A 22,884-nucleotide genomic window follows, 5' to 3' on the forward strand; every position below is an offset into this window, starting at 1 on the left:
AGCACTGAAAGGGAGCAGCAGCCTGGTTTTCTCATAATAATAATAATAATAATAATAATAATAATAATAATAATGAGGTGGGTGCTGTCTGTACATTTTGCTTTATATCTCAGGTTCTACAAATGCTAGAAATGTTCTGGGTTCTGGTCTGGATCTGCTGGTCTGGATCTGCTGGATCTCAGAAGTAAGTTCCATTGAGTTCAGTGGAACTTACTCAAAGGTTATGTGCAACAGATGCACTATGTTTATTTTCTTGCTTGAAAGCACCTTAGACTACACATACAGCAAGTGAAAACTGGTTTCTCTGTTAGAATAGAAGGTAAGTCGATTGCATGAATGACTGTCTTCACTTGGCCTCATTAAGAGAAGATGAGGACTTCTTGGACATGGCACAGATGGGGTGGGCTACAGCAAGAACAAAAACAGGAAGTGACAGGAAAGAAAATATGAGCTGCAGCAGGAGGGAACTTTATGGAAGGCAGTGATTGTGAGAAGCAGTGAAATGGCAAGGCATTTTGAACCACTGGAATTCCAATTATTTGCAGTGATCCGTCAAAATTTCATATTCCAAAAATTTCCCTCCACCTCTGAGCCCTGATCCAGTAGAATATTTGCAGGTTAAGGTTCACCGAAGAGGTGATTCAGAGGAAGGATCAACCTGCTACCCAGCATCCCACTTGACAAACCCTAATGGTTTCATGACTAATCCCACTCAAGGTCCAGCCTGCTTTTGAAGCCCCACTAAGCCTTGCTTCTGCACTGCTCTCTCTGCCTGAGTTTCAGACTTGCATTTTTACAGACAGAAGGAAGGTGTAATCTGGCTAACCTGTGTGCACTTCAGCAGGCAGCTAATCCAAGCATGTCTGCAAGGTCTTCCGTTCTCTCTCTCTCTCTCTCTCTCTCTCTCTCTCTCTCTCATTGTAGCTTAACTATTTCTAGCTTTTTAATGTTTGACCTAACACCCCTGGGAGCTCCTTTGCACGATGCCATGTTTTATTCAGGCATACGTCAGCTGAGCTCTCCTCACGCTGAGATGGCCAGCAAAGATTAGATAATTGCCTAGTCTGATTGTGCCATCCATTCAACCCACTGTCCTGCCTACATTAACCTTTCCTTTCCATTGCTTCCAATGCATGCCTTGTCTACCTTCATTTCCATTCGCTTTCTCCTCTTATCTGGGGAGACATCGTGGCTCATCTGGGCTTTCTGGGCCCTTTTCTTGCCATTTGATCTCTTGTCATAACAAAGTTTTTTTGTCTGTTTTTATCCTTCAGCAAAGTCACTGTCTTTCGCCATAGGAAGGAACCGATTATATTACAGATGCACTGGCATCTCCAAGCAATGCAATGCACAGAGCTACAATGTATTGTGGGTTTTACATTACCTGCACCCAAGAGACCAATTTAACCAGTTACTGGAAAGTGTTAAAATTGTGGAGGATGCTGTTTCAGCACCAATCCTCTGGGTCAGACTGCCATCAATGTGTCCACTGCCTCATTGCTATAGCCATCACTATGACCAGTCTCAATTGGGGCTAGTGAAATCCTTGTGACTTGCAGAGTATTTACCCAGGAATGAGGTGGTTGCAAGTTAAAATCCCCATCTGCAACCAGTCAAGCAGCCTCAGCCCATCTTCCCCTCTTACCTGCCATTATTAACATACCGGTAAACACTGTAGCTGAGGGATAGCTTAGTCAGTAGAGCATGAGACTCTTAATCTCAGGGTCAAAGGTTCAAGCCTCATGTTGGGTCAACGATTCATGCATTGTAGGGGGTTGGACAAGAAGATCCTCATGTCCTTTCCAACTCAACAATTCTATGATTCATAACTCAGGTGGCCTGGGCAGTGTGGGGAGAACACTATTCTCCAGGTGCTTGGCAGGCCAGTCTGTAACTTTTGGGTTCTTGGGATATAAAATATACTTTGGGGTGGGGGAATTCTAAAAATAAAATAAATACATTATTGTCAAATAAAAGTTTCTAAGGAAATTATACTAACATGAGTTTGGCCAAACTGCGAGAGGCAGTGAAGGATAGGCGTGCCTGGCGTACTCTGGTCCATGGGGTCACGAAGAGTCGGACACGACTGAACGACTGAACAACAAGGAAATTATTACTTTAAGCTTTTAGTCTTTGATCAGTTTTGGCAATTCTGCAAGCACTCAGCTTCCAGTCCTTGGCTGTCTGTTGCCTTTATTTCACTCTGCTTTATTTCTTCATGCCTGTTTTACTCATTTCACTCTTTCTTTACCTCTCTATGTATGTTTGTGTGTGTTCCTATGCTGCATTTCCACACACTACTCAAGAGTAGGTTAAAGACACCATACTATTACACAATAAAACCATCACTGGAATTGCACAGTGCCAGTTAAACCTTAGACTAAATAGACAAATAAATCTCAATATTACAGACATTTGTAATACGCTGAGTTTGTTGTGTTAACCAGGTTTCCGGCAACTAGGCTTTCAAGCCTAATCTTGAGTTTAAACTCTTTTGTAAATTGACAAGTGCCACAAACAGCCAGGTGCAAATAGCCCGCCCCCACCCTAAAAAAAGGTTCCTTGCCTGGCTAGTGTCCATTCAAAAGTTCCCAAAAACTGTCCCTGCTACAGATGCAGGAGTTAAAAGATCATCTTTGTCTTGAGATGGTAACAAAACAAGTCCCATATCTGTGTAGCTGTAGGATTCTAGAACTTTAGTTCCCCTGAAATGTATGCGCCTTTAAGTCTTTGTTTCAACAATTTCCATGGTACCTTCCTTCATCTAATTTAATCTGGATCAACCCTGATGGGAACAATCTGGTCCTAAGATCTGGGAGATATGTGGTTGTCTATCATCTTGCCACCCATGCTGTTTCAAACAAAGAATCAAGGAGAAAGAGGAAACTCACTCTGCAGCTCAAGTAGTTTCAACTGAACTGAACACAACTCCCTGACATTTCTGAGCTCCTGCTGTTTAATAGAGAGAAGCAGCCTGATAGTGAGAAAGGATGACCAACCACTTGTTAAAAATTGGAGCAGGCGATCACATAGATTCTGAAAACAGTCTTGTCCTGTTCTGGCATCATGGCACAAGAAACAAGAAGTGTGCATGCACACGAAAGCTCATACCAAGAACAAACTTAGTTGGTCTCTAAGGTGCTACTGGAAGGAATTTTTTATTTTGTTTTAAAAAATTAACAACTGCAGCAGCAAAACCGCCCCCCGCCCCCAAATGCAAGCAACATCCCAGCCCAAAAGTCTGTTCAACAGCCTCAGCTTTTGTAGCTGGAGTCAGTCAGAGCCCTGACATCCAGTGCTGTCAAGTATCCCGTTTTCCCCGGGAATCTCCCTTATTTCAAGCAGTTTCCCGCTGCCATCCCTTATTTTTTATATCCCTTTAATTTCCCGTTTTTTCAAAGGAAGCAGCTCCTCTCCCTCCCCCTGCTGGCCAGGGACTGGGAAGACCTCGCCTCCTTGCAGCCTTAAGCAAGCAGGAGCCATTTCCCGCGCTTACAGGCGTCGTAGCCCATGGGCAGCGTTTCCAAAATACAGTAAGCCTACTGCGCGTGTTCACACCAGTGCCGCCCACTTTTGCTTCTGGCTCCGCCCACCACTGCCATGTGACTGTCCCCGGGATAGGTGAGGCTGCTGATCCCTTATTTTCAAATCCGAAACTTGACAGCTATGCTGACATCCCAGGCCTGGTGGAAAAAGGCCTGCAAGACAGGGAGCAGGTCTTCCAGGACTCACGGCCAAGATGCCAATTCTTCATTGTTTCCCATACATTAAGTATTGCTAATTGTGGAGTAAGAACTGTCTGACAGGTTGCAGTATCAATTAGTTTAAATATCAAATTCCAATATGCAGCACATGCATCCTTTCAATTCAGTTCACTAGCCAATTTCAAATTGCATCGCAGCTTTGAGGCAAAACAAACATTTCTCTAACCCTACCATATAATATTGAGAGGAGGCCTTGGGATCTGGGCTATCCCATACTAGAGACTAACTGTGGAATGTATATATATTTATATATTCCATTGGGGTGGCCTACTGCCCTAGGCAAAGTCGCCACCTACTCTGATTGAATGCAAACAGCTTCCTAACAAGAACGAGGGGGCCTGACCCCAAGAAAGTCCTCTGATCCCATGAGCTGCTAGCGGCAGGCTTCTTAGGGAGGCGAGTGATGAAGAGACAAACTTATGGAAATGCCAGGGCATGGAGCATGTCATCTCCAAAATATTTGCGGCATCCTGCAGGGTGAAGAATTCTACTTGTCCATGTCATTAGGACACTGGGGTGATTCTTGCCCTTCTTCCTTCGGCGGTTCCTCATCATCACTCCTGCAGGGGATGCTGGAGGAGGAATTAGATTTTGCTTTGCCTGGCCTGTTTGAAAAAGCTGTGTAAGCTGTCAGCCTAAAGCAAATTGGAAGAGCCTCCCCACTGCGTTCTGACTGTTGATTAAAGCAGCAGCACTTCTTATTGTCATTCCTAACAGATCAACACCAAATTTCCTAAGACTGCTGTTGCTGCAGATACTGTTCATTCAGCTGGTTAAAAATTATCTGATATTATTGTTGAAGGGGAGGGTAGTTTAGTTCCCCCGTGGGATTTGACCTCGCTCTTCAGGAAAGGCTTGGGCTTCATTATGTTCTGTGCTATCCCTGTGTGGATGACTAATGTTGCGGCCTCAAAACCCTGTTTTCTTAGTTATTACAAAAGCAGGTCATAGCAATGCAGTGCACCCATTAACATATTTTAAGGACTCCTCAGGTGACAACCTGTGTAGTAGCTGAAATGTTTGGATTAGGTTGGGATATCCTGATATCCTGGTTCAGGCCCCCACTCAGCCAAAAGGCTACAGGGTAACTGGGTAACTTCAGACCCTCCAAGTGTCCCTATTTTCCAGGAACATCCCTAATTTAGAGAAGCCACCACGGTTTCTTATTTGATGCTGGAATGTCCCACTTTTCCTTAGGACTTCCCTATTTTCATCAGAGAAATATTGGAGGGTATGGAGTTATGCGACCCCCTCCCCTGAGCCATCTGAAGGAAATCTTGTCTAGGGAAGTTTTTTAATGTTTACTGTTTTATTATTATTTGATATGTGTTGGAAGCTGCCCAGAGTGGCTGGGGCAACCCAGTAAGATGTGTGGGGTATAAATAGTAAGATTATCATTATGGAATGGGGTGTCCCTATTTTCATTGGAGAAATGTTGGAGGGTATGTGACTTCAGGTGGGCCTACCTCACAGGATGATTATGAGGATAAAAGGGTAATGCCATCCAAAGTCCCTTGCAAGAAGAAAATATAACAATATTTTCACAATATCAAACATACTCTTTGCTAAAAGGTTTGCAGAGGGTTGGGAAGACTAAGGCCACAATCCAATGGGACTTCCTTACAGTACATGCACTTTGAATGGAGTTGTAAACTTCTGGACGTGTGCAATAGGGACATGCACATGCTGAAATCTTTTCCCCTCTTCCCTCCCAATCCCTATTCCTTTTGTGTTGTGTCTTATAGCTTGTAAGTCCGAGGGCAGGGGCTGTCTTATCATTAACATTTGCAAGCTACTCTGTGAGCTCCTCCACCATTTATTCTATTCTGAAGAGCAAGATTTTAAAAATATACAAATAAATAAAATACTAGGAGACAAACAGAACTCAAACAGAGATTAAGCCGGTTAACAAAAATCATTCCCGTAAAGGCAATTTTAGGATGCTGACACACACTGTATTCCAAGTCATGTATTAAGACTGACAAGATAGATTCATATATAAGGAATAAGGTCTATCCTCATTTGGAGCCACAGGGTGGCATGAGGTGATGTCTAGCTACATTTAGGAAAGCAAAACCGTGGACAGAAAACCAATTCAGGTATAAGAACGTGGGGAACATGTTGGGCAGGGCCATGGGCCAAAGGGTCAGTTTTCTGTCCCATAATAGCATGTCAGTAAAATTCACTGACAGCTGAAAGCGCCACTGTTTCTGTGACCTCTTGTCCTTCCTAGTAAAAGCTCATAATCTTGTGTGCCCCAAATCACAGGCAGTAGCACTAGTTTCTGACTTTTTTATGCCAGATGCACAGAGAACTGCAAGGACATCACGATCGGGAGCCGTGAAAAAGAACAAGAATAGCTCTTCGGCATTTATCATGTTGGCACCATCCATTCAAGGCCTGTATGGTTTTCTCCATTAAAAAAACAAGCAAACAAAAAGTCCCCCCCCTCCATCTCAACAATTAGCATGAAATCTTAATTTCAACCTTCTTTCCTGGTTTCTTTTTAAGCTTGTTACTTCTCGAAATCAATTAGCATGCAGCCTGGGCATTCCACGCTGCCAGCCAAAGAAACCTTTTATATATTTTTCCTTTTGTTTGGGAGCTGTTGATAGAACGCTTTGTTCACATGAAAGGTAGACGGATTAGACATTGGAGGTGCATCCTTGTGTTTGTATTGTTCTTAGTCAGGCTGCCACAAAGGACAGTGGCGTATGATTCACTAGCTGATTGCCACTCCTGATCAAGGCATGGAGCACTGTCAGAGCGTCTTATGGGGGAAGGAGTTTAAAGCTGCAAAGTGGGGAAATGGGATTTTTGAATCCACTACTGTGGGAGTAAGGTAATGACACTGCCATGCTGGGGCGGAGGAAGGGGGTGCAGTAGGTGCGGGCCGCCCCAGGTGTCACCCCTGAGGGGGTGACAAAATGCCGGGTGGCACGCATCGCAGGGCCTGCAGTGCACCCGAGCCACGTGTCTCTCCTGAGAGAGACGCTGTGGCTTGGGCGTGCACAGGCTCTGTGCTGACCAACGGTCCGCCCGCTGCCTCCCCCCCAGCTGTAGGGCGGCTGAGTGGGAGGAGGCAGGCAGACTCTGGAGGCCCTGCAGTGCACCCCACCGCTATGGGCGGCTCGTCCCGCCCCTGCCCCACCCCTGTAGGCGGCTTGCCCCACCCCTGGGCGTGCCACCCCAGGTGCTCGAGCAACTTCCTCTGCCGCTGCTCCCACATGCTAATAATGTAGGCGGGGGGAGGGGCAGAAAATAGACTGGGATCTACTGGTAGATCAGAGAGTGATTTGAAGTAGCTCAACAAGTATTTCTGATTCCCAGTTGGTTTAACAGAGGCAAAACAAAATTGTTTCCTCATTAAATTTTACGGCTAGAATAAAGAAATCTGATAGTGAACAGAGGAACACAGGAAGCTACCTTATACTGAGTCGGAACCTGGACCTTCTACATTCAAAGCAGATGCTCTACTATGGTGATCCGTGCACCATGGGAGTAAAATGTAGAGGATTTGCATGTGTGTAAGGGCAGCGAGCTCAGTTCAGTTAAAAATCACCTACTAATACTTTTTAAATTCTAAGCATTTGCCTTTTGCATATGGCTCTGGGTAGGGGCTCTGAGCTGACTAGTTTAAAGCAAAGTAGATTGTACAAATCAGAAGGCTGCTTACCCGAGGAGTGGTTTTCTCAGTTTAGGTGGGAGAGTGTTTCCTAATGGTTAGAGAGTGACAAGTAACTAGACCTTGTTGGCTTTGACGGGCTAGTATCTCTACTGCCTGTGCTGACTCTGTTGGTCTGTGTGGCATAGCATCAAAAGTAGAATTCTGACAAATTGATCACAGGTAACTGTTGATCCGAACCAGAACACTGTTAAGGTGCATTGTGCTACGTTGAAAACCAGCCTTATTGTGACTTGTAGGTTTGAATGGTAATTGAAATCTAAACTATTTATTTATTTCCAAAAATTATTTCTTTCTTTGCAGTCTTCAGCTAGAGTTTTAAGAAAATAGATGGAACTTTTAAGAAAAAAGCTTGCACCTTAGCTTTTTCTGTGATCTGTTTTTATCTTTATTTGACTGGTTAGAGAAAACTGAACTGTTCAGTTTTGCTCCTTCTCCAGGACATTGGCGTAATGTGGCACTGTCTTGTGCTGCAAGCTTCACGTTGACAGTTTGAACCTTGAAAGGTGACAGAGATCTTCAGATGAACTCATGTAGCGGGAACATTTCCCTGACAGCGAGATCAGTTGGAGTCATCTCCCAAGGGAAGGCGGCTCAAATGAGCTGGAGCAAACTGTGGTGAGTGTTGCACAGATTGGGAGCAGTTGGGCACAGTCCCTTGGGAGAAGGTGTGATTGACATAATAGCTCCACTCTGTTTTTGCATTCTGGGAACACTAACTACAGCTAAATATTGTTGCTTTGGAGTAGACCCTTTTCATCTCCCATTTGGATTGCTTTAATGTCTTCCCTATACAACACTTAAAACACTGTTTGACCATGTTGGCATATAAATCCACCCATCCAATGAAACCCAGCCATTGTTTTCTTCTTGAATGATATCATTCTTCAGTGATATTTGGTGGCTGCTCCCAAACTTTGGAACTCCATTCCTAGAGAAGTTAGACTGGCTCCCTTCGCAGGCAGGCGAAGAGTTTCAAATTCTGACAGGCTTTTGAGAACTGACTGTTTCTAAGGAAATAGCTGGTGCTGTGATTTTTTTATTGTAATTATCTGTTTGTCTTAATTGTTTAGTCGTTTAGTCGTATCCGACTCTTCGTGACCCCATGGACCAGAGCATGCCAGACACTCCTGTCTTCCACTGCCTCCCACAGTTTGGTCAGAGTCATGTTAGTGGCTTCGAGAACACTGTCCAACCATCTCGTCCTCTGTCGTCCCCTACTCCTTGTGCCCTCCATCTTTCCCAACATCAGGGTCTTTTCTAGGGAGTCTTCTCTTCTCATGAGGTGGCCAAAGTATTTGAGCCTCAGCTTCAGGATCTGTCCTTCCAGTGAGCACTCATGGCTGATTTCCTTAAGAATGGATAGGTTTGATCTTCTTGCGGTCCATGGGACACTCAAGAGTCTCCTCCAGCACCATAATTCAAAAGCATCAATTCTTTGGCAATCAGCCTTCTTTATGGTCCAGCTCAAAATCTTATTCTATTAATTTTTATTCTATTAAAGTTTTTTTTTAATGATTCTCCCCCTATGTTTTTTGCTGTTTCTATTTTATCTGTAAGCTACCTTGGGTCCCTGTCAGGGGAAAAGGTGGGATATAAATAAATATAAGCTTAAGAATAATATTCACAGTCATATATACATTACATACATTATACTTTTTACCCTAATATATGTGTGCACTGCAACACTGAAGGTATTTTTAAAGGTTTGTATTTTAACATTTATTTACCCAACTCCACATCGGAGACAAAATGCAGAAGCAAGATTCAACACACTTACCTTTTGCATGCTATTGATATTTCACACACAGCTCCCCTCCTGATTTAGCAGCTAGAGTGGGGTTGTACCCAAAGATTCATTGCAAACCCTGTAAGAAAACCAACAATTGCATCAATCTCTTGTTCAGGAAGGAGGAACAGGATTTAGTTTTCAGCCTCAGTCTATCTTGTTCTCCAGTCAATCTGTATGATACATAGGGGGCACTGCAGGACAAATATGGGTAGTGTAGTATTCTTGTTATCAGTACAGTATTATAATATGAAATGGTATGATATTATGAAATTATGTTGTTATATTATATTATATTATATTTTTCTTTACTTTTTTTAAAAAAAGTATTAGTATATTGTCCTTCATATTATTATTATTTTTTAAATCCCAGAGTGGTTTACAATACCATTTAAAACCAAAGCATAACAAGAAAACCATAAAATAAAATACAGCTGCATATAGGCTCCGGGTGCATTTCTAATGTGGGAGTAATGTGGACCAAATTAGAGGATATAAAAGCAAACCAAAAGCAGTGAACCAAGATGAAACTAAGTAATCAAACAGCAGTGAGTTAGAACCAGTTATGTCCTTACAGAGGGGATGCTGTTGTGGTAATTAGCTTTTATTACTGTCATGCAAACCAAAGAGTCATTAGAAGCATACAGGGATCATGACAGCATGGGACTGGGAACAACATTTGCTTCATCTGATGGTAAGCCAGGTAAAATGCAATTAAGAGAGTATTTTGCAGAGTTTACCTTACTTTTCCTATTGCCCTAGCCCATAGTTGGGGAGGAATCTTTTGCTTATGTAAATCAGAATGAGAGCTTTTGTGCAGGAAAGTTAGTGCTTAAAGTGACAGCGGGTGATCTTTCAAAAGATCCCAAATTCCCATGTTATTTGAAACATTTCATCCTGTATGATCAATTCAAGTAGAAACTGCCTTATACCTACCAGGTCAAATTATTTCTCCTTTTTAGCCCAGTCCTATCTATGCTACCAGGGAGCAGCTCTCCAATATCAGGTCAAGGTCGTTCTGCTACTTGATCTTTTATGGAAAAACACAACTGAAGATGCCCGGGATTGAACTGGAGACCTTCTGCATGCAAGGCATGTGCTCTGAGTAGGCATGGGTGAATTTCAGTTTCTTTCTGGTTTTTCTTTTTCCTCATCTTTAGTTCTGTTTTCCACATTTCCAAACCAGTCTGCAATTTTAAAAAAAAGTAATTTTTTTTTAAATGACTTATGTTTCGGGTTGCTTATGGTTTTAGAAAGTGTGGATTTGGTGTGTGTGTGTGGGGGGGTCACCTTTATATGCAAACTTATTTTAATGTTTATTTGATCCCTAGCTCTGCCTCAGAACTTCTAATTTGACCTGTGCTTTTTTGGAGGAACTCCAGTGGGGCTTTTGTCTGCATAGAATCATAGAGTTGGAAGAGACCATAAGGGCCATCCAGTCCAACTCCCTGCCAAGCAGGAAACACCATCAAAGCATTCCTGACAGATGGCTGTCAAGCCTCTGCTTAAAGACCTCCAAAGAAGGAGACTCCACCACACTCCTTGGTAGCAAATTCCACTGCCGAACAGCTCTTACTGTCAGGAAGTTCTTCCTAATGTTTAGGTGGGATCTTCTTTCTTGTAGTTTGAATTCATTGCTCCATGTCCGCTTCTCTGGAGCAGCAGAAAACAACCTTTCACCCTCCTCTATATAACATCCTTTTATATATTTTAACATGGGTATCATATCACCCCTTAACCTTCTCTTCTCCAGGCTAAACATACCCAGCTCCCTAAGCCGTTCCTAATAAGCTTCCCGCTTGTCAGTATCCTTCTTGAACTGTGGTGCCCAGAACTGGACACAGTATTCCTGGTGAGGTCTGACCAGAGCAGAATATAGTGGTACTATTACTTCCCTTAGAGCTGCATAAGACTGGGAACTCTAATCTGAGGTAGTTGCAATCACCCATCATCAGCTTTGGTTCAGTCCATCACCACCATGCAGGTCCCAACAGATTACTCATAATAGAAGGCATCCAGAGAGAGAGAGAGAGAGAGAGAGAGAGAGAGAGAGAGAGAGAGAGAAAGGTTGCCAGGCCCACACCTGTGGTACATCTCAAAAACAGGTGCTAGGGATGCACAATGGAAAAGTAAGTTTCCCAGCAGCGTTTGGCTGACCGCTCTTGCAATCAGCATGCTGGACCCAATAGGTGTGTTTCATGCACACATTACTTGGAAAACTGCATCACAAAATTCAGATAAGTGCCAATTTTGAAGGATAGCTGTGTTTCAGTTCACACATTGTTTCAGAAAGTACCAAAAATGTGAACTGAATTGAATTTCTCCCTCCTCCCTATCTGGACTTTATAGACTTTTGGTCTGACCCAGCAGGGTATTCATTTTGTTGTTGTACTTTATCTCCTGGCTCCTCAGCAATTTTTGCTGTTTATTAAAGGCCTACTTTTTTTAAAAAAAGCAGGATTCTGGTCTACCTAAAGGTAAACGTAAAGGGACCCCTGACCATTAGGTCCAGTCGTGTCCGACTCTGGGGTTGCGGCGCTCATCTCGCTCTATAGGCCAAGGGAGCCGGCGTTTGTCCGCAGACAGCTTCCGGGTCATGTGGCCAGCATGACAAAGCCACTTCTGGCGAACCAGAGCAGCGCACAGAAACGCTGTTTACCTTCCCGCCGGAGCGGTACCTATTTATCTACTTGCACTTTGACGTGCTTTCGAACTGCTAGGTGGGCAGGAGCTGGGACCGAGCTGGGACCGAGCTGGTCTACCTATCTAGGTTTATTTTCCTACCCTGTTGGTCTTTTAGCATGGACGGGAAGGGGCTGCTTCTAGTATGTGGCTGGTGGGAAATCATTTGACACCTTGGGGCGGGGGGGGAACCAGGCCTTTTCTCTAACCTTCAGAATTAATATAAACAGATTTCATCACTGGACCAAGAGAACTAAATTGTTCCAGGCTAACCTTGTTTTCATTAAACACTTTGCTTGGGGCATATGTAGAGATGGAACTACTCTGGAATTCTGGGCCTCTATAAACCTTGCAGAGTTATATTTTTACACCCTGGGGGGAAAATGTGTAACATGATGTGCCCAAAGGAAACTTACTGATATGAGTATTCTGAGAATTTTTACATGGATCTCTGAACCTGCCTCAGGCTTTCCACAATAGTATTGTTACTTCAGCCTGAATATGTGAGTATAGCTTCAAAATAAAATTAAAACAAATATTCTCAATAGGAAGGTACAGTATTTAAGTAACTCGTTATGCTTGTAACACAGGTCTGAGACATCAGTAGTTTAAGTAGGGTGATGAAAATCTCAAAAATAAATGAAAGACACTCCTTAGCTGGAACAGTTACTCATTTCTATATGCCAAAGGAGTGGTAGCACAGAGCAACAGCACTCCCAATCAATAGAGAATAAGAGTATCAAATTTCCCTCTTTCTGCTTGAGAAGCCATTGCTTCATGCTCACTGAGCAGCTGCTAATTTTTCTCTTTTACCTTTGAAATAGAAAATCGGGATTTTGACACAGCTGCTTGGAGTCGTATAGGGCTATGCTTTTTTCCAGGCAATCGCCACAGAAAGTGGCTCAGCATCAAACCATGAGCTGGCTCAAAAACTAATAGGGCAAATGAAGAAGACAGAAATGTTCTTCGGACAGAGTCAATACGCATCATTTATGGGACATGATGAGAGTACTTGGCTACCCCAAACTTTATGCCTTGATGGTAGAAATATGATACGATATGAGACAGCTTGGTAGGAGTGCAGTGGAAAAAATACAGAAGGGATGCTGGTGAAACAAAACATGATTATTTTTCGATAATGACTCAAGGCTGCAATGCTAGGTGTTATGTACTGAGTTGAATAGGATCCAAAATGCAGCAGCCTGATTGGTCCTAAAACAATAGGATTGAGATTGCAGCAGTCTGATTGGTCCCAGAACAATAGGATTGAGATTGGTCCGCAGGAGCCACCCAATCCAGCTCCAGGTGGAAGTGAATCCGCAACCTGATTGGCATGCAGGAGTATCCTGGAATTAGCCAATCACGTGGGGCCCATTGTGTAAATAGTGTATATAAAGCAAACGTTTTGGGGGAACTGCATTCCTCACTACTATGAGCTGAATAAAGAACATGAAATTCACACTTGACTCCGAGTATATTTCACTAGGCACACTTACTAAGGAGTAAATCCAACCTAATAGGACTTGCTTCAAAGAAAAAACTGCACAGGTTCTGAAACATTTCTTTCTGGCAGTGCTGTATTTGTAGTCTTGACCTTTTCTCTCTATGCTGTAGAGCACTACTAATGCGGTAATGTTTTTCATTTGGGCTAATTAATCAGGATAAAATTGTTTAATTTGCTAGTGGAAGATTTCTCCTCCTATATTCAAATTAATTTCAATATTTTCTTTAAATGTGACCAACATTGTTGCACATCATATACAAGTCCTTCCCATCTACTGTATTTCCTGTCTTTCTGTGTAATCAGCTTGTTCAGTATAGATGCTGAAATTTGTACCAGTCTCTCCACTGTTTGGCTGACAATCTCTGACCCTAACGTAGATGGAAGTTCTAATCATATAAATTGGAAATAAACCATTGTACAACTCTGCACCGTTCATCGCAGGCTATGCTACCAAAAGGAGTAATGCCTGCTCCCACATCACATCCTTCCAATCAGTTGTGTGCTTCGTTGTCGCTATCTTGGATGATTGTATTGAGAGATTGGTTAGGCAACATGTTGCCTTCCTGGATTTCTCCCATCCCTGTGGAATTCAGTGCCCCAGAATGTTGCAAGAATGAGAAAAGGACTAGACCAATAATAATAGTAATAGTTAACATGAACTGCCAGTAATTCAGATGTAGTGGCAACCAAAGGTTTTGTTGTTGTTCAGTCGTTCAGTCGTGTCCGACTCTTCGTGACCCCATGGACCAGAGCACGCCAGGCACGCCTATCATTCACTGCCTCCCGCAGTTTGGCCAAACTCATGTTAGTAGCTTCGAGAATACTGTCCAACCATCTCATCCTTTGTCGTCCCCTTCTCCTTGTGCCCTCCATCTTTCCCAACATCAGGGTCTTTTCCAGGGAGTCTTCTCTTCTCATGAGGTGGCCAAAGTACTGGAGCCTCAACTTCAGGATCTGTCCTTCTAGTGAGCACTCAGGGCCGATTTCCTTGAGAATGGATAGGTTTGATCTTCTTGCAGTCCATGGGACTCTCAAGAGTCTCCTCCAGCACCATAATTCAAAAGCATCAATTCTTCGGCGATCAGCCTTCTTGATGGTCCAGCTCTCACTTCCGTACATTACTACTGGGAAAACCATAGCTTTAACTATACGGACCTTTGTTGGCAAGGTGATGTCTTTGCTTTTTAAGATGCTGTCTAGGTTTGTCATTGCTTTTCTCCCAAGAAGCAGGCGTCTTCTAATTTCGTGACTGCTGTCACCATCTGCAGTGATCATGGAACCCAAGAAAGTGAAATCTCTCACTGCCTCCATTTCTTCCCCTTCTATTTGCCAGGAGGTGATGGGACCAGTGGCCATGATCTTAGTTTTTTTGATGTTGAGCTTCAGACCATATTTTGCGCTTTCCTCTTTCACCCTCATTAAAAGGTTCTTCAATTCCTCCTCACTTTCTGCCATCAAGGTTGTATCATCAGCATATCTGAGGTTGTTGATATTTTTTCCGGCAATCTTAATTCCGATTTGGGATTCATCCAGCCCAGCCTTTCGCATGATGAATTCTGCATATAAGTTAAATAAGCAGGGAGACAATATACAGCCTTGTCGTACTCCTTTCCCAATTTTGAACCAATCAGTTATTCCATATCCAGTTCTAACTGTAGCTTCTTGTCCCAAATAGAGATTTCTCAGGAGACAGATGAGGTGATCCGGCACTCCCATTTCTTTAAGAACTTTCCATAGTTTGCTGTGGTCGACACAGTCAAATGCTTTTGCGTAGTCAATGAAGCAGAAGTAGATGTTTTTCTGGAACTCTCTAGCTTTCTCCATAATCCAGCGCATGTTTGCAATTTGGTCTCTGGTTCCTCTGCCCCTTCGAAATCCAGCTTGCACTTCTGGGAGTTCTCGGAAGTAAATAGTGTATATAAAGGTTAGGGACAAACATTTAGGAATGGTCATCCCATCAAGCTCTCCTTGTGAGCTTCTCATCAGCATTTCGTAGCAATGTGCATCAGCTTTGTGTGAGGCCTGAAAAATGGGATTAAGGCTATGCAGTGTGATTTGGAGGTCTCCCCTCTGAGTCGAAGCACAGTATAAATACCCGCCCCCAGTTATACCAATGCCCCCACAAATCCACAGGGCACTCCATCACTCTCGATTTGTTTCTGCCTTTTGGTATGGAATCACTTTATATGTTCATATCTCTCTGAATTACTCTAGGTCTGTGGGCTTTGCAGGAAGGGAGGCTGTCAAAAATGTTTCCTGCAGAACACTGGATTTCTCTGCCCCCCCCTCCACCCCTGCTTTTCTGCTAAATACAGAGGCAGATGATTTCTTTAACAGCTAAAAGCTTTATTTAAGGTGTGTTTTGTTTTTGTTTTTTAAAAAACCCTACATTGTTCTCCTTTAACTAACTAACTACCGTAACTAATAATCACTGAGCTCTTCAGAACACAGCAGGCAGCTTTCTAGGCAGCTTCACATTGAAAGGCATATCTTCAGCCTGGGGCCTGTTGGAAGACATAGGCAAGGCTTGTGAGATGCATAAATTGAAACAGCCTCACGTTGTAAGGCCCATCAGAGGACACCAGTGCCAGAAAAGAAAGGCCGGTTGGAAGCTTTAAAAAATGTGCTTACAAATAAGAATACACCCAACTCAGCAACCTACCTCTTTATCATTCTAAGGTAAGAAAGAGCAAGAGACAACCCCACTCCTCCAAATAGATATCGGAGGAAAGTGAATCCCTTTCATTTTTCCTCACAAGAAGGCCCTGGACCTATTTGTATGCAATTTGGTATGCTTAATGCACCTTGGAGGGGCTCCCGTGCCTGTAAATTTCACCCACTTTAGGGGTGAAAGGGCGGGGGGAGGTTGTGCTCAGACACTATCCTATCCATCACCAGGGGAAGTAAGATTCAGCTGCCATTTGGGTTAGCTTTTGTACATGGGGGTGGGGGAGTGTGTGGGCAACACATTGTCCTTCGGCTATTCAGAATAAGACCCTTTGAAAATAGTGAGCCTAAGTTGGTCATCCCCATTTGTGCTTTAAATGCTTGGTGTGGACACAAGCCTGGGATGTGTTGGGTTTGTGGGGGCAGAAGTAATATTATGCTCAGATAGGCAGAGGACACAAAGGATTAGCAATTGGGTAGAAAGCGAAAGGTTTTCCATACAAGTGAGCATGTTAATGCCAACATTTATCACATGCCTCGGGACCACAGGGCACCTTCCTGCTGCCTCCTTGCTTCCCAGAAGCCTTCCGTTAGGCTTCAATGCATCCTGTGAGAAACATAGGTGCTACGTGAAGTTTATCCTTTTTTACCCGGCAATTTGATTCCTGGCAAGAAGGAAAGAAGGCTGCTGGAATTTATGCTGAAGATGGATAAGGGAAATAAAGTTTGTGAGATAAATGTTTCTTTCCCACTCCCAATTCGTTCCTGGGTCTGTGCTCTCCTGATACCTGGCCTGTCACCCAGAATGCTCTAGGCCATGTTGTCCTCTTTTGAAAACGGTGAGGGTGCTGGCAGAGAGGGCTGGGTGATAGCAGCCTGTTTGTAACCCTTGATAAACACTACAGTGCAGCCAGCGTGAAATGAAGAAATATTGCTCCCGGTAAATATTTATTTTATATCAGAAATTAGCATACCAAATGTAATTAAAAACAACTTTATGGGCACGTCCCTCCTCCCTTCAGTCTGTCAAATGACAACTCAAAATAACTAGTCATAAAGAAATGCGGCCTTAATTAGCAAGCATCTCAGCCTACTGTCGCCGTTTGATAATTACACTGCAATGAGCTTCTGAAATTAGGATTTATTTCTCCTTTACCTTTTCCTGGTAGAAGTCACTCCTGGCTGGTTTTTGTACCCCTCCTTTTATTTTATTTTGAACACCTCTTTGAGAATGCATTATACGCGTGCCAGAGCAGTCATGCAGTAGTCTCAGATATGTTTTGCTTTGTTGATCATGTAAACTGTGAGTGGCACCTGTCAGCTGTTGCCAGTGAGGTTGAGTGGATGAGTACAGAGAAGAACTGTGCATCTTTTCAAGCTTCTCCAAGTTGCTGTGGCCTATTCAAGCCAGTTATGATAAGAGTCACCCCCACTTTTGTCTTTTTTAGGCTGCGGTCCTATAAGAACTTAGAGGGAAATAAGCTCCATGGAACTCAATGGGTCTTATTTTTGAGTTAATAGGTAGCGGGTGGTGCTGTGGGTTAAACCACAGAGCCTAGGGCTTGCCGATCAGAAGGTCGGCGGTTCGAATCCCCGTGACGGGGTGAGCTCCTGTCGCTCGGTCCCTGCTCCTGCCAACCTAGCAGTTCGAAAGCATGTCAAAGGGCAAGTAGATAAATAGGTACTGCTCCAGCGGGAAGGTAAATGGCGTGTCCGTGCGCTGCTGTGGTTCACCAGAAGCGGCTTAGTTATGCTGGCCACATGACCCGGAAGCTGTACGCTGGCTCCCTTGGCCAATAAAGCAAGATGAGCGCCGCAACCCCAGAGTCGTTTGCGACTGGACCTAATGGTCAGGGGTCCCTTTACCTTTACCTGTGCTGTTAGTCGTTGTTCTGCGCTGGATGTTTCCCATGTGCCAAATTTTAGACTGTAAGCTCCTCCAGACAGGGACTTCTTGCTCCTATATTCTGTATACCACTATGCACACTGGTAACACAATAGATGCAAATAGACTTTGATATGAATAAAGAAAATGATGATATTAAAAGTTGTAAGTGAGAACGAAAGGTAAAATGCCTGAAGCTTTTTCAAAATGCTTCCAAAGATGAAAAAGAAAACAGTACTATGTACCAATCAAAGATGGAGTAAGCAAAACTGCTTATTTCAATCTTTTGCTAAGCAGTGCAATTTCTGCACTAGAAGAAAGTAAAAATTGCACATAAAAATTGGACAAGATACCTACCAAGTCCATTAGACATGGTACCTAAGGAAGAAATGGTGCTTTTCCTGCAGTAGGAAAGCTTTCTCTCTGAATATACTTTGGTAACTAAAGCAGCTAAAATACAAAACAAAACAAAACAAATCAGGTTTTCCCCCTGCAATGTCTTTTGTATCTGTTCATCAAACGCTTAAGAGATACGACAGTGCGTAGCTACCCTGTATAAGGAAGCTTTTAAAGGTTTAATGTTTTACTATGTTTTCATATATGCTGGAAGCCGGCCAGAGTGGCTGGGGCAACCTAGTCAGATGGGGAGGGGTCCTACTACTACTAAATTATTATTATTATTATTATTATTATTATTATTAATCATAAGAGCTCAGTTGCAGTCTAAACTCAGCCAATAACCGGACTAAATGCCATATTTCAGCCTAATTGCTTCATAGTATTGTTGTGAAGATCACATGGGGTAACCCTGTGTTTGCTGACCTGAGTTCTTTGAGATGTAGGTGGGATCTAAATAAATGCTGGATCAGGTCAAAGGTTCATCTTGGGCAGCACACTGCTTCCAACTGCCACATTGCTGGGGAAACCCAGCCGGATGGGTGGGGTATAAATATATTATTATTATTATTATTATTATTATTATTATTATTATTATTATTATTTGCTATATTTAAATTACTACCACATAGGATCTCTTTTCAGTATGGATTGGAACACAGGACTCTGCCTTACACCAAGTCAGACCTTTGGTCCACTGAGCTCCGTGTTATCTACACTGACTGGTGGCAGTTCCTCCAGGTTTTCAGACAGGAGCCTATTCCAGCCGTACCAGGAGATGCCAGGGACTGAACCTGCATCTCTGTGCAAAGCATTTGCTCTACCACTGAGCTGCAGTCCTCCTCCATTTCTGCATGTATACCCTTTCAGTCTTAGGGCACACACACACACTGTGTAATAATGTGCTTTCAGTGCTGGATGCAGGTTTCTTTTTGGGGTGCTGTACACATGATGCCATCCTCATGTCGTCCCTGCCCCACATTGTTTGTCAGCTGAAAGCAGATTCTGCTAGAATCCATTTTTGTGCCAAGAAATCATTTCTCAAGTGCTTCCTGCATATGCAGGGAGCACTTTCTCAGTTCAACTCCTATTGGAGAGGACCTGCTGAAGTTGTAGAGTTGTGCCACTGTGCCTCACCATGTTTAACTTGTCTGTGAATAAAATAGGCAAAACAGGAAGCAGTGCAGTAACATAGCCACCCCTGTATACTAAGGTCTGTGGTAGCAGCAATAGAGGGAGAAGGGACTAGAGAACACCATTGTGCACTAGTTTGAAAACATGCCCACCTGTGTGTACAGACGTCAGAGATAGTAGCTGCCATTTTAGATTACTTTCTTGTGGGAAGGTGCGGACAATTGCAAACCATTATGTACAAAAGCACACTGTGAAAAAATGATCCCTGTGCATTTCAAAGGTTCTGCGTTTCCATGCTGTGCACTTAACTAGGGCTCTGCTAAAATGTTCACTACACACCCATACCCAAAATTCCCACAGAGCAAGCATATTACACCAAAGGATATGGGATTATTTGGGCCTGGACATAGGCTGTGGATGCACCTCCTGACCCCCAGGAAGTTGTCTGTGCAAGCACTTCCTAGATGACTTCGTGCCCTCACAGTGGACCACTTATGTCTTAAGAGAGTAATTTCACTCATATAACTGGAGAAGGCTCTATGGAAGCCTGTTTGATTGAAAAGCATCAACTGTGGTTAGGGATTGGCAGCAGAGATCAGTCCAGGATAGGAAGCCACCACTGCCCTGGCCTGCTTGTTAGGCCACAACGTCGCTCCTCTGACAAGCTTTGCTGTGGAATTTCAATGAATCCTAATTGTCCATCAGGAGCCCATGACAGGAAAAGTCATATGGCCTGATTTGCATCTACTTTCCCTTATGACTCCTCTTGGCCTTTATTCTTAATGGCCCCTGCTCCTTTAAAAAGCATGCTGGCTGTGGCAATTGCATTAAGTCTCTGTCAAAGGTGTCTTGACAACTTCCTTGAAACCTCTCTCCTGTTCGCATAGGAGTCCGTGTGCAGTCTTGGGCCTTTGAGGCTAAGGATGAATGGCAATAGCAAAATGGGGGCACTTAAGGGCATACTCTCTAATTTGTGTCATTCCCCTTATTAGCTTTCTTTTTGCACTTAAAAAAATGTACGTCCTCCTAACCTGAAACAGAGAGCGAGAGAGATGTTCAGCAGGGGAAGGGCCATAGATATATTCACCGCTTTCAAGAAAAATCCTCCCCGCCCCTGCTTTCCAAGGACAGAGAGAGAGAGAGAGAGAGAGAGAGAGATCCCAGCACTGACTTCATTGAAGCAGAGTCCCCAATTAGTGGCTATCTAATTGATTTGAATATCTAGGCTCTTCAGGGAACCCTGCTAAGAGGTGTCAGAAAATAGAGAGGAATTTCATTTAAATTATTAGTAATATCCTTGGAGATAGAGAAGAGGCAAAGGTGGGTGGAAGGTAGGAAATTGGCGCTACTTGGGACTGGGGATGAGGAAAGAAAAAGTGAAAGATAGACTTTGGTAAGAAAAATGATGGGATGAGGGACAGAATATGAATAATTAAACTCGTAAGTTTGTGAGAGATTGAGGAAGGGTTACAGAGTCACAACTGCTACTACTGTACAATAGGGACAAATATAAGGTTCTGTGTCTAGACAGGAAGCACCAGGTGAACAAATATAAGATGGGGACACCTGGCTTGCCAGAAGTACATTTGAAAAGGATCTAGGGGTCTTAGTAAACCACAAGCTTAACATTGAGTCAACAATGTTATGACAGCAGCATTTAAAGCTAATGATATTCAATGCCGCATAGTGTCCAGATCAAGGGGAGTAATACTGCTCTATTCTGCTTTGGTCAGACCACACCTGGAATACTGTGTCCAGTTCTGGGTGCCAGTTTAAGAAGGATATTGACAAGGTGGAACATGTGCAGAGGAAGATGACCAAGAGTCTGGAAATCAAGCCTTATGAAGAGTGGTTGAGGGAATTGGGTATGTTTAGCCCGTTAAGAGGAGTCAGAGGAGATATGATAACCATCTTCAAATATTTAAAGGGCTGTCACATGGAAAATGGAGCAAGCTTGTTTTCACCTGCTGTGGAAGCTAGGACCTACATCAATGGTTTCCAGTTACAAAAAAAGGAGATTCCAGCTAAACATCAATAAAAACTTTTTGACAGTAAGATCTGTTCAACAAACTGCTACAGCAAGTGGTGGACTCTCCTTCCTTGGAGGTTGTATGGCCATTTGTCATGTATGTTCTTGTTGAGATTCCTGCATTGCAGGGCGTTGGACTACAAGACCCTTGGTACCCTTCCAACTCTACAAGCCTGCAATTCTATTATTTTTTCCATGAGGGGTGTGTGTGTGTGTGTGTGTGAGTGAGAGAGAGAGAGAGAGCGAGCGCTCTGCATATGCTGTGTGTTGCTTGTGATGAGTGTGTATGCATGCATGGTATATATCTGTAGGTGTGTGTCTATGTGCAAAAGTAGGAACAACTACTCTGACCATGGCCATTTACATGCACAAACTAGCATGTGGACTTGGGAAGGTTGGCCAACCTTTAATGTACCCCCTGAAGCAAAAGGAAAAAAAGTTACCTGTGTTATATACTGATGTACATATTCTGCCTCTAGTTTGCGGTAACCTTCATATCACTGTAGGCATATGTGAACCCAAGAATGGGCACAAGCAAAACTTAATACAATCATGTGGAGGAAATTTAATGACACCAACGGTCATGTGACCCAGCTCTACAATTCTGTAATAGCCAGATTAGGGACACTATAAATAGTAGATGGTTTCTCCCTGCTGGAATGCTAATATTGAGGATGAGTTCCCCTTATTTAATTAATTTACTAATGAATATATTCTTTTATTATTATCTATCCATCTATCTGAATGCTATCTCTTTTCCTCTGAGGCAAAAGAAGATTGGTGAAACCATCTCTGCATGCTTCGGCCCATTTCCTTCAGAGGCTGGCAGCAGGAAGGGGCTTTATGCCCTCTGTTCCTCTACAGCTGCCCACTGTCTGGCTTGGCCATGCCAGCTTTGCTGCCAAATGCACCGTTAGACATGTATTTTATTTCAATTTGTTACATCATTTAAAGCCTTGGACCAACTGATGAGGGTAAAAAAGGCCCTTCCTTTGCCTTCAGTACCTTTTATTTCCGAATTCAGGTTGTTCAAAGTGTTCAAAGTTGATTCCAGTGATCCGCTGATTGGTGGAATCTCTCAGGCATTTAAAAGGTGCTGGAGCATACCCACGTCCTTTAAATCCTTTCTCCTACTCATCTCAGCCAAGCACATATTTGCAACTATGGCATTTCCTATTGGCAACTCCTTTTTCCAGGTTCTGCTTATCCGCTGGACTTGAGTGCCGCCTGTGTTCCAGTTTCCTAGTCTCCAGTCAACTGTATATAGCAGGACTGGCTCCTGTTGAAAGTGCTTGTATTTCCTCAAATCATGGATCATAACACATTTGTAGTTTTCAGGTACAGAGTAA

Source organism: Lacerta agilis, chromosome 3 (assembly GCF_009819535.1).
Source record: "Lacerta agilis isolate rLacAgi1 chromosome 3, rLacAgi1.pri, whole genome shotgun sequence".
Classification (NCBI taxonomy): domain Eukaryota; kingdom Metazoa; phylum Chordata; class Lepidosauria; order Squamata; family Lacertidae; genus Lacerta; species Lacerta agilis.